Source organism: Lolium rigidum, chromosome 2, assembly GCF_022539505.1.
Source record: "Lolium rigidum isolate FL_2022 chromosome 2, APGP_CSIRO_Lrig_0.1, whole genome shotgun sequence".
In the NCBI taxonomy this organism is placed as follows: Eukaryota; Viridiplantae; Streptophyta; class Magnoliopsida; order Poales; family Poaceae; genus Lolium; species Lolium rigidum.
In genome coordinates, this window is record NC_061509.1 from 211,801,225 (window position 1) to 211,810,690 (window position 9,466).

Here is a 9,466-nt window from a genome sequence, read left to right on the forward strand (position 1 = left end):
CACAAAACATATTACAAATGCTCTCATAAAAGCTAGAGAAGAGAAACTAAAACTTGAAACTTCTATTCCTAGAAAGCTAGAGGATGGTTGGGAGCCCATCATTAAAATGAGAGTCAAAGATTTTGATTGTAATGCCTTATGTGATCTTGGTGCAAGTATTTACGTTATGCCTAAAAAAGTCTATGATATGCTTGACTTGCCACCATTGAAGAATTGTTATTTGGATGTTAATCTCGCTGATAATGCTAAAAAGAAACCTTTGGGGAAAGTTGATAATGTTCATATTATGGTTAACAATAACCTTGTCCCCGTTGATTTTGTTGTCTTGGATATTGAATGCAATGCATCTTGCCCCATTATATTGGGAAGACCTTTTCTTCGAACCGTTGGTGCTACTATTGATATGAAGGAAGGTAATATTAAATATCAATTTCATCTCAAGAAAGGTATGGAACACTTCCCTAGAAAGAGAATGAAGGTACCTTATGATTCTATTATTAGAACAAACTAGCACAATGGCCCGCTCATACGCGCGGGCATCACCTAAAGATGTATCATATTTTACATGTAATATGTTTGCTTTATTTCATAAAGTAGAAAATATATAGTAAATTATATAACAATGTATGAAATCTAGATGTATATATCACTCGGCATCATGGTAATTTTAAGTATTGTATGCATGGAGCGGGTTGCCCTTTTCATTTTTCACATAGTGCACTATTTACTGCCTCTGATTTAGCAAATTTATACGCCAAAAGAACCTACAAAGATTACTGCCATCTAGAGTCGGAGTACAATATGTATTCCATATCAGACTTTTCCATGTCAATGCCTTTTCATTATTGCACTTGTGCAATTCCTTGATCAGAAGGATCAACTTGTGCAACTATACAACTTTCAAACTATAATAGAGTTAGTGCTCTCATTAGCCTACTCGAGTATTTGCCATGACAACCACTTCCGTCAACCTGTAATATATGCCAGGGTCGGGGGTTATTGAAACGAACAAAAACTTCAATGACTTGCATGAAAATTTAGGAATTGGGGAGTATAATTATACTATAATCGAAATACATCACACATGGAAAATTGTGTTCCTGCGTCTCAAAGAGACTGGCATAAATTGTATGGATAAGATTAGACAGATACAGTAGGGCTCGTTTCTAATATCAAGTTTATTAGCGTATGGTATGTTACACTGTCATAGGATATCTAGCATGAATTATCTTGCTCATGGAGTTGTTAAATCTCAAAATCTGTTTAACATTGCGCCAAGTATATATAGTAAATGACAACTGAGACTTACAAAACTGTGGTTTAAACCTTATAAAAAATCGAAGTATCCATATGTACCTTGATCTACATATAGCTTATTATTGCAGTTCTTCCATGTTTTATTAAATATAATTTGATTGGTGCTCTTTGTTATGCTAGAATTGCTAGAAAAATGAAACAAATGTGGTCATTAATATCAAGGAACATGGCCATTCATTTCGTGTTAGCTAAAAAAATGCAATATAGTATTCTGCATATGTTAAGAGGCATTCCTCGAGATAATGCAAGCTAGTGACTGCAACTTCTAATTTATATGTGTAGGCCATATCTAGGACCTACAGTAAGATATATTCATTCAGAATTTTGGACTGCAACCAAAATGTTTACGGTGACCTGGTTTGAGGGTGGACTGATAATACCAAAATACATACTGCATTGTGAACAAAATTTGTACCTTATGTATTTAATCATAGATGTAGAAGCCATATTTGAGTGTCCATCAACGTCTAATAAAGAAGTTTGATAGTATAACAGTTGCTACCAAAAATAAAATTTCACTCGACCGGTGTATTTGATTAGTCTATCCAAACCTGCAACGATGACCTTGTTTACAGAAAGAAGGCATCATATAAGGTGATATGGACACATTTGCAAATATAACCACTTTGACTCACTATAGAAAACCCGATTCAAAATAAAAATTTACATTGACATTAGCAGATAAACAAAAGGTTTACATCCCAAAAGAATCAAAGTTCATACATACTATAGTATGTATTTAGTGAAAATCAACTTGCCATACTATATTAACACTGGTGAAAATATCTTCCAAAGTTACCTAGAGTTGACTCTCATATAGAATTGGCTATATGTATTTTTTTTATCCCTGAGTAGAAAACCCAATACCTAACTACTGGATATTGATGTATCTTCGAGTCACCTTAACTCTAAATACATAGTTGTAGGCTACGAACAAATGAGCATGGTCACCTTCAAGAGAAAGGCACATGAACTTGTAAGTACCAAATATGGACTGCTAAATGGAGATAAACGTTAGAACAAATTCTAAATAGTTGATACCTGAGATGTTAGCTCCAGCTCACTATGTCTCGACATCACACCTTGTGACATTGCAATTTTAATAAATATCAGTGGCATGTATCTAGCATATCCTCGTAAACAATATCTGGTACTGTACTGCAGTAAAAACACGGAACATGCATGTATAGCGGAATAGTTTTTGATCCAGAACCTGAGCATAGCTGCACCCTCTTGCGGACAAGAACACACACATCACCGAAAGAAGACCAAACTCAACTTAAGATGAAATATTAAAGTGTCCCCAATTAATTTTTTTAAATATCAACTCTTGCAGATCCTCGCCTGATACATCGCCAAAAGAAAAATCTCAACTGAAACAAAAATTAGAGACCTTATAATAAAGCGGGTAAGCAACATTTGTTAATATCATCGACCATTAGCAGATTAGGACCACACAGAATATATTTAAATGTAGCACTGTAAAACAAATAATCACTTCTCTTTTGATCAAGAAAATTGACTCTTACACATCCGTAGCACACATCATGCTAGCTCAGAATTTTACCTTGCTTCTAGGGCACCGTAATCAAGAAGTCACCAAGCCCTTTCTTTCTCTCGTGCTGCTATATCTCCTCGTGCGGCCGGATGCGAAGCATACATACAAATATCGAGCCGTGTGCGCATGGTAATCTAGGGAGTGCCTTTCCAATCCCTATCTCTCGTGTGCAAGCATGCTTGGATGTGTAGTTTCCTCTAACCTTGATAACAGATTTGAATGCCTATTAAAAAAACATAGGCTGGAACTATATCTGAGTATCATGAAAATCCAATTGCGTGGATTTTTTCACTTCTCAATCGGCTAGGCGGATTAATTATTTTACTAACTGTTGACACTAATATCTGGAAGGCAATGATACCTAGATATCGCCGGACTATTGGACAACAGCTGAAGCTGCTGGCACCATTGCAGGGACGTCGAGCGGTGCAAGGATGGACCTAATCGGTCAGACAGTCGGCTTTATACGGATAAAATTGTCGCTGAAAAATCGGAAATACAAATTAGTAAACATTGCCTGCAGTTGACAAACTATGATAGGCAACAATATCCAGAAATTTTCTAGAAAAATGATCTAATCGATCTCTGATAGACAAACATACACGTATGAAGCCTTCATACCAAGTAGATTGATTCGAGTTCATCATGTATGAACAACCTCTTGGATTTAGTGGAGGAGTAGGCTGCAGCTTGCCGGCCGGCCGGCCCACGACGTCACCACACTACCTTGCCAATCCATGTGCGTGGGCGAGTTATCACAGATCTAACCTTAATAAAAGATTTGAACCCCTAGTGAGAAAATCCTAGACTGAACTTCATGATGTATTGACTTCATCTGACACAGAAACAGGTCAATTTGCTGGCGCCATTCAATTTGCTAGGGTCTTCATCTGGATTTGAAGCACGGGCGTGCGGGGCGCCGCAGCAACCCTAGACTTCAGGGGTTGGAGGCCACAGGCGATGGCTACCCCCACATGTAGTCTTTTTTACGTACCTGACCGAAGCAATTTGCAAGCCTTATGTTTTTTCTTAAAAAACATCCGACGGCTGTGCTCTGTTAATTATAAGCGGGCCCACTAAATTAATGGCCAGATGTCTCTAATTATTGTGGGATTTTCTAATCTGTTTCTCTAATTTCTGGTTACCCCTTAATGTACTTTTAATATATAATAGATAGATTTCTGGTTACCCCTTAATGTACTTTTAATATATAATAGATAGATTATGATGTTGATGCTTCATCTCTTGATGTTACTTGAGTTACACTTTCTGCGCCTAGCTGAAAGGCGTTAAAGAAAAGCGCTTATGGGAGACAACCCATGTTTTTACTACAGTACTTTGTTTTATATTTGTGTCTTGGAAGTTGTTTACTACTGTAGCAACCTCTCCTTATCTTAGTTTTAAGTTTTGTTGTGCCAAGTAAAGTCTTTGATAGAAAAGTAAGTACTAGATTTGGATTACTGCGCAGTTCCAGATTTCTTTGCTGTCACGAATCTGGGCCTATCTCCCTGTAGGTAGCTCAGAAAATTACGCCAATTTACGAGCATGATCCTCAGATATGTACGCAACTTTCATTCAATTTGAGCATTTTCGTTTGAGCAAGTCTGGTGGCCTAATAAAATCCATCTTTACGGACAGTTCTGTTTTGACAGATTCTGTCTTTTATTTCGCATTGCCTCTTTTGCTATGTTGGATGAATTTCTTTGATCCATTAATGTCCAGTAGCTTTATGCAATGTCCAGAAGTGTTAAGAATGATTGTGTCACCTCCGAACATGTGAATTTTTATTATGCACTAACCCTCTAATGAGTTGTTTCGAGTTTGGTGTGGAGGAAGTTTTCAAGGATCAAGAGAGGAGTATGATGCAATATGATTAAGGAGAGTGAAAGCTCTAAGCTTGGGGATGCCCCAGTGGTTCACCCCTGCATTTATTAAGAAGACTCAAGCGTCTAAGCTTGGGGATGCCCAAGGCATCCCCTTCTTCATCGACAACATTATCAGGTTCCTCCCCTGAAACTATATTTTTATTCGGCCACATCTTATGTACTTTGCTTGGAGCGTCGGTTTGTTTTTTTTTTTTGTTTGAATAAAATGGATCCTAGCATTCACTTTATGGGAGAGAGACACGCTCCGCTGTTGCATATGGACAAATATGTCCTTAGGCTCTACTCATAGTATTCATGGCGAAGTTTCTCCTTCGTTAAATTGTTATATGGTTGGAATTGGAAAATGCTACATGTAGTAACTCTAAAATGTCTTGGATAATTTGATACTTGGCAATTGTTGTGCTCATGTTTAAGCTCTTGCATCATATACTTTGCACCCATTAATGAAGAAATACTTAGAGCTTGCTAATTTGGTTTGCATATTTGGTTTCTCTAGAGTCTAGATAACATCTAGTATTGAGTTTTGAACAACAAGGAAGACGGTATGGAGTCTTATAATGTTTACCATATGTCTTTTATGTGAGTTTTGCTGTACCGTTCATCCTTGTGTTTGTTTCAAATAGCCTTGCTAGCCTAAACCTTGTATCGAGAGGGAATACTTCTCATGCATCCAAAATACTTGAGCCAACCACTATGCCATTTGTGTCCACCATACCTACCTACTACATGGTATTTATCCGCCATTCCAAAGTAAATTGCTTGAGTGCTACCTTTAAAATTCCATCATTCACCTTTGCAATATATAGCTCATGGGACAAATAGCTTAAAAACTATTGTAGTATTGAATATGTACTTATGCACTTTATCTCTTATTAAGTTGCTTGTTGAGCGGTAACCATGTTTACGGGGACGCCATCAACTATTCTTTGTTGGATATCATGTGAGTTGCTATGCATGTCCGTCTTGTCCGAAGCAAGAGAGATCTACCACCTTCATGGTTGGAGCATGCATATTGTTAGAGAAGAACTTTGGGCCGCTAACTAAAGCCATGATTCATGGTGGAAGTTTCAGTTTGGACATATATCCTCAATCTCATATGAGAATAATAATTGTTGCCACATGCTTATGCATTAAAGAGGAGTCCATTATCTGTTGTCCATGTTGTCCCGGTATGGATGTCTAAGTTGAGAATAATCAAAGCGAGAAATCCAAAATGCGAGCTTTCTCCTTAGACCTTTGTACAGGCGGCATGGAGGTACCCCATTGTGACACTTGGTCAAAACATGTGCATTGCAAAGATCCGGTAGTCCAAGTTAATTAGGACAAGGTGCGGGCACTATTAGTATATTATGCATGAGACTTGCAACTTGTAAGATATAATGTACATAACTCATATGCTTTATTACTACCGTTGACAAAATTGTTTCATGTTTTCAAAATAAAAGCTCTAGCACAAATATAGCAATCGATGCTTTCCTCTTTGAAGGACCATTCTCTTTACTTTTATGTTGAGTCAGTTCACCTATCTCTCTCCACCTCAAGAAGCAAACACTTGTGTGAACTGTGCATTGATTCCTACATACTTGCATATTGTACTTGTTATATTACTCTATGTTGACTATTATCCATGAGATATACATGTTACAAGTTGAAAGCAACCGCTGAAACTTAATCTTCCTTTGTGTTGCTTCAATACCTTTACTTTGATTTATTGCTTTATGAGTTAACTCTTATGCAAGACTTATTAATACTTGTCTTGAAGTACTATTCATGAAAAGTCTTTGCTTTATGATTTACTTGTTTACTCATGTCATCACCATTGTTTTGATCGCTGCATCAACTACATATGTTTACAAATAGTATGATCAAGGTTATGATGGCATATCACTTCAGAAATTATCTTTGTTATCGTTTTACCTGCTCGGACGCAGCGAGAACTAAGCTTGGGGATGCTTGATACGTCTCTGACGTATCGATAATTTCTTATGTTCTATGCCATATTATTGATAATACCTACATGTTTTATGCACACTTTATGTCATATTCATGCATTTTCTGGAACTAACCTATTAACAAGATGCCGAAGTGCCGATTCATTGTTTCTGCTGTTTTTGGTTTCGAAATCCTAGTAAGGAAATATTCTCGGAATTGGACGAAATCAAAGCCCGGGGGCCTATTTTTCCACGGAAGCTTCCGGAAGTCCGAAGACGAGACGAAGAGGGGCCACGGGGTGGCCATACCCTAGGGCGGCGCGGCCCCACCCCTGGCCGCGCCGGCCTATGGTGTGGGCCCCCGTGCCGCCTCTTGACTTGCCCTTCCGCCTACTTAAAGCCTCCGTGGCGAAACCCCCGATGCGAGAGCCACGATACGGAAAACCTTGCGAGACGCCGCCGCCGCCGATCCCATCTCGGGGATCCGGGAGATCGCCTCCGGCACCCTGCCGGAGAGGGGAATCATCTCCCGGAGGACTCTACACCGCCATGGTCGCCTCCGGAGTGATGAGTGAGTAGTTCACCCCGGACTATGGGTCCATAGCAGTAGCTAGATGGTTGTCTTCTCCTCATTGTGCTTCATTGTTGGATCTTGTGAGCTGCCTAACATGATCAAGATCATCTATACTGTAATTCTATATGTTGTGTTTGTCGGGATCCGATGGATAGAGAATACTATGTCATGTTAATTATCAAGTTATTATACATGTGTTGTTTATGATCTTGCATGCTCTCCGTTTCTAGTAGAGGCTCGGCCAAGTTTTTACTTTTAACTCCAAGAGGGAGTACTTATGCTCGATAGTGGGTTCATGCCCGCATTGACACCTGGGACAGATGACGTGAAAGTTCTAAGGTTGTGTTGTGCTTGTTGCCACTAGGGATAAAACATTGGCGCTATGTCCGAGGATGTAGTTGTTGATTACATTACGCACCATACTTAATGCAATTGTCTGTTGTTAGCAACTTAATACTCGGAGGGGTTCGGATGATAACTCTGAAGGTGGACTTTTTAGGCATAGATGCGATTGGATGGCGGTCTATGTACTTTGTCGTAATGCCCAATTAAATCTCACTATACTTATCATGTCATGTATGTGCATTGTTATGCCCTCTCTATTTGTCAATTGCCCGACTGTAATTTGTTCACCCAACATGCTTTTATCTTATGGGAGAGACACCTCTAGTGAACTGTGGACCCCGGTCCATTCTTTAATACTCGAAATACAAATCTGCTCGCAATACTTGTTTCTACTGTTTTCTCTGCAAACAATCATCTTCCACACAATACGGTTAATCCTTTGTTACAGCAAGCCGGTGAGATTGACAACCTCAGCTGTTTCGTTGGGGCAAAGTACTTTGGTTGTGTTGTGCAGGTTCCACGTTGGCGCCGGATCTCGGTGTTGCGCCGCACTACATCCCTCCGCCATCAACCTTCAACGTGCTTCTTGGCTCCTCCTGGTTCGATAAACCTTGGTTTCTTTCCGAGGGAAAACTTGCTGCTGTGCGCATCATACCTTCCTCTTGGGGTTGCCCAACGAACGTGTGAAATACACGCCATCACCGACACAGCACCAAGTTTCCCTCAGTAAGAAACCAAGGTTGTTGAACTAGTAGGAGTCAAGAAGCACGTGAAGGTTGTTGGTGGCGGAGGTAGTGCGGCGCAACACCGGGGGATTCCGGCGCCAACGTGGAACCTCGCACAACACAATCAAAGCACTTTGGCCCCAATGCGTTGTGCTGCTGTGGTTGTCAATCTCACCGGCTTGCCGTAGAACAAAGAATTAGATGTATAGTGTGGATGATGATGATTGTTTGCGAAGAACAGTAAAGAACAATTGCAGTAGATTGTATTTCTAGATGTAAAGAATAGGACCGGGGTCCACATACTCACTAGTGGTGTCTCTCCCATAAGATAAACAGATGTTGGGTGAACAAATTACAATTGGGCAATTGACAAATAAAGAAGGCATAACAATGCACATACATATATCATGATGAGTACTATGAGATTTAATCAGGGCATTACGACAAAGTACATAGACCGCTATCCAAACATGCATCTATGCCTAAAAAGTCCACCTTCAGAGTTATCATCCGAACTCCTTCCAATATTAAGTTGTAAACAACAGACAATTGCATTAAGTATGGTGCGTAATGTAATCAACACAAATATCCTTAGACAAAGCATCGATGTTTTATCCCTAGTGGCAACAGCACATCCACAACCTTAGAACTTTCTGTCACCGTCCCAGATTTAATGGAGGCATGAACCCACTATCGAGCATAAATACTCCTCTTGGAGTCACAAGTATCAACTCTGGCCGCAGCCTCTACTAGCAACGGAGAGCATGCAAGAACATAAATAACATATATGATAGATTGATAATCAACTTGACATAGTATTCAATATTCATCGGATCCCAACAAACACAACATGTAGGATTACAAACAGATGATCTTGATCATGATAGGCAGCTCACAAGATCTAACATGATAGCACAATGAGGAGAAGACAACCATCTAGCTACCGCTATGGACCCATAGTCCAGGGTGGACTACTCACACATCGATCCGGAGGCGATCATGGCGATGAAGAGACCCTCTCGGGAGATGATTCCCTCTCCGGCAGGGTGCCGGAGGCGATCTCCCGAATCCTCCGAGATGGGATTGGCGGCGGCGGCGTCTCCGTAAGGTTTTCCGCATCGTGGCTCTCG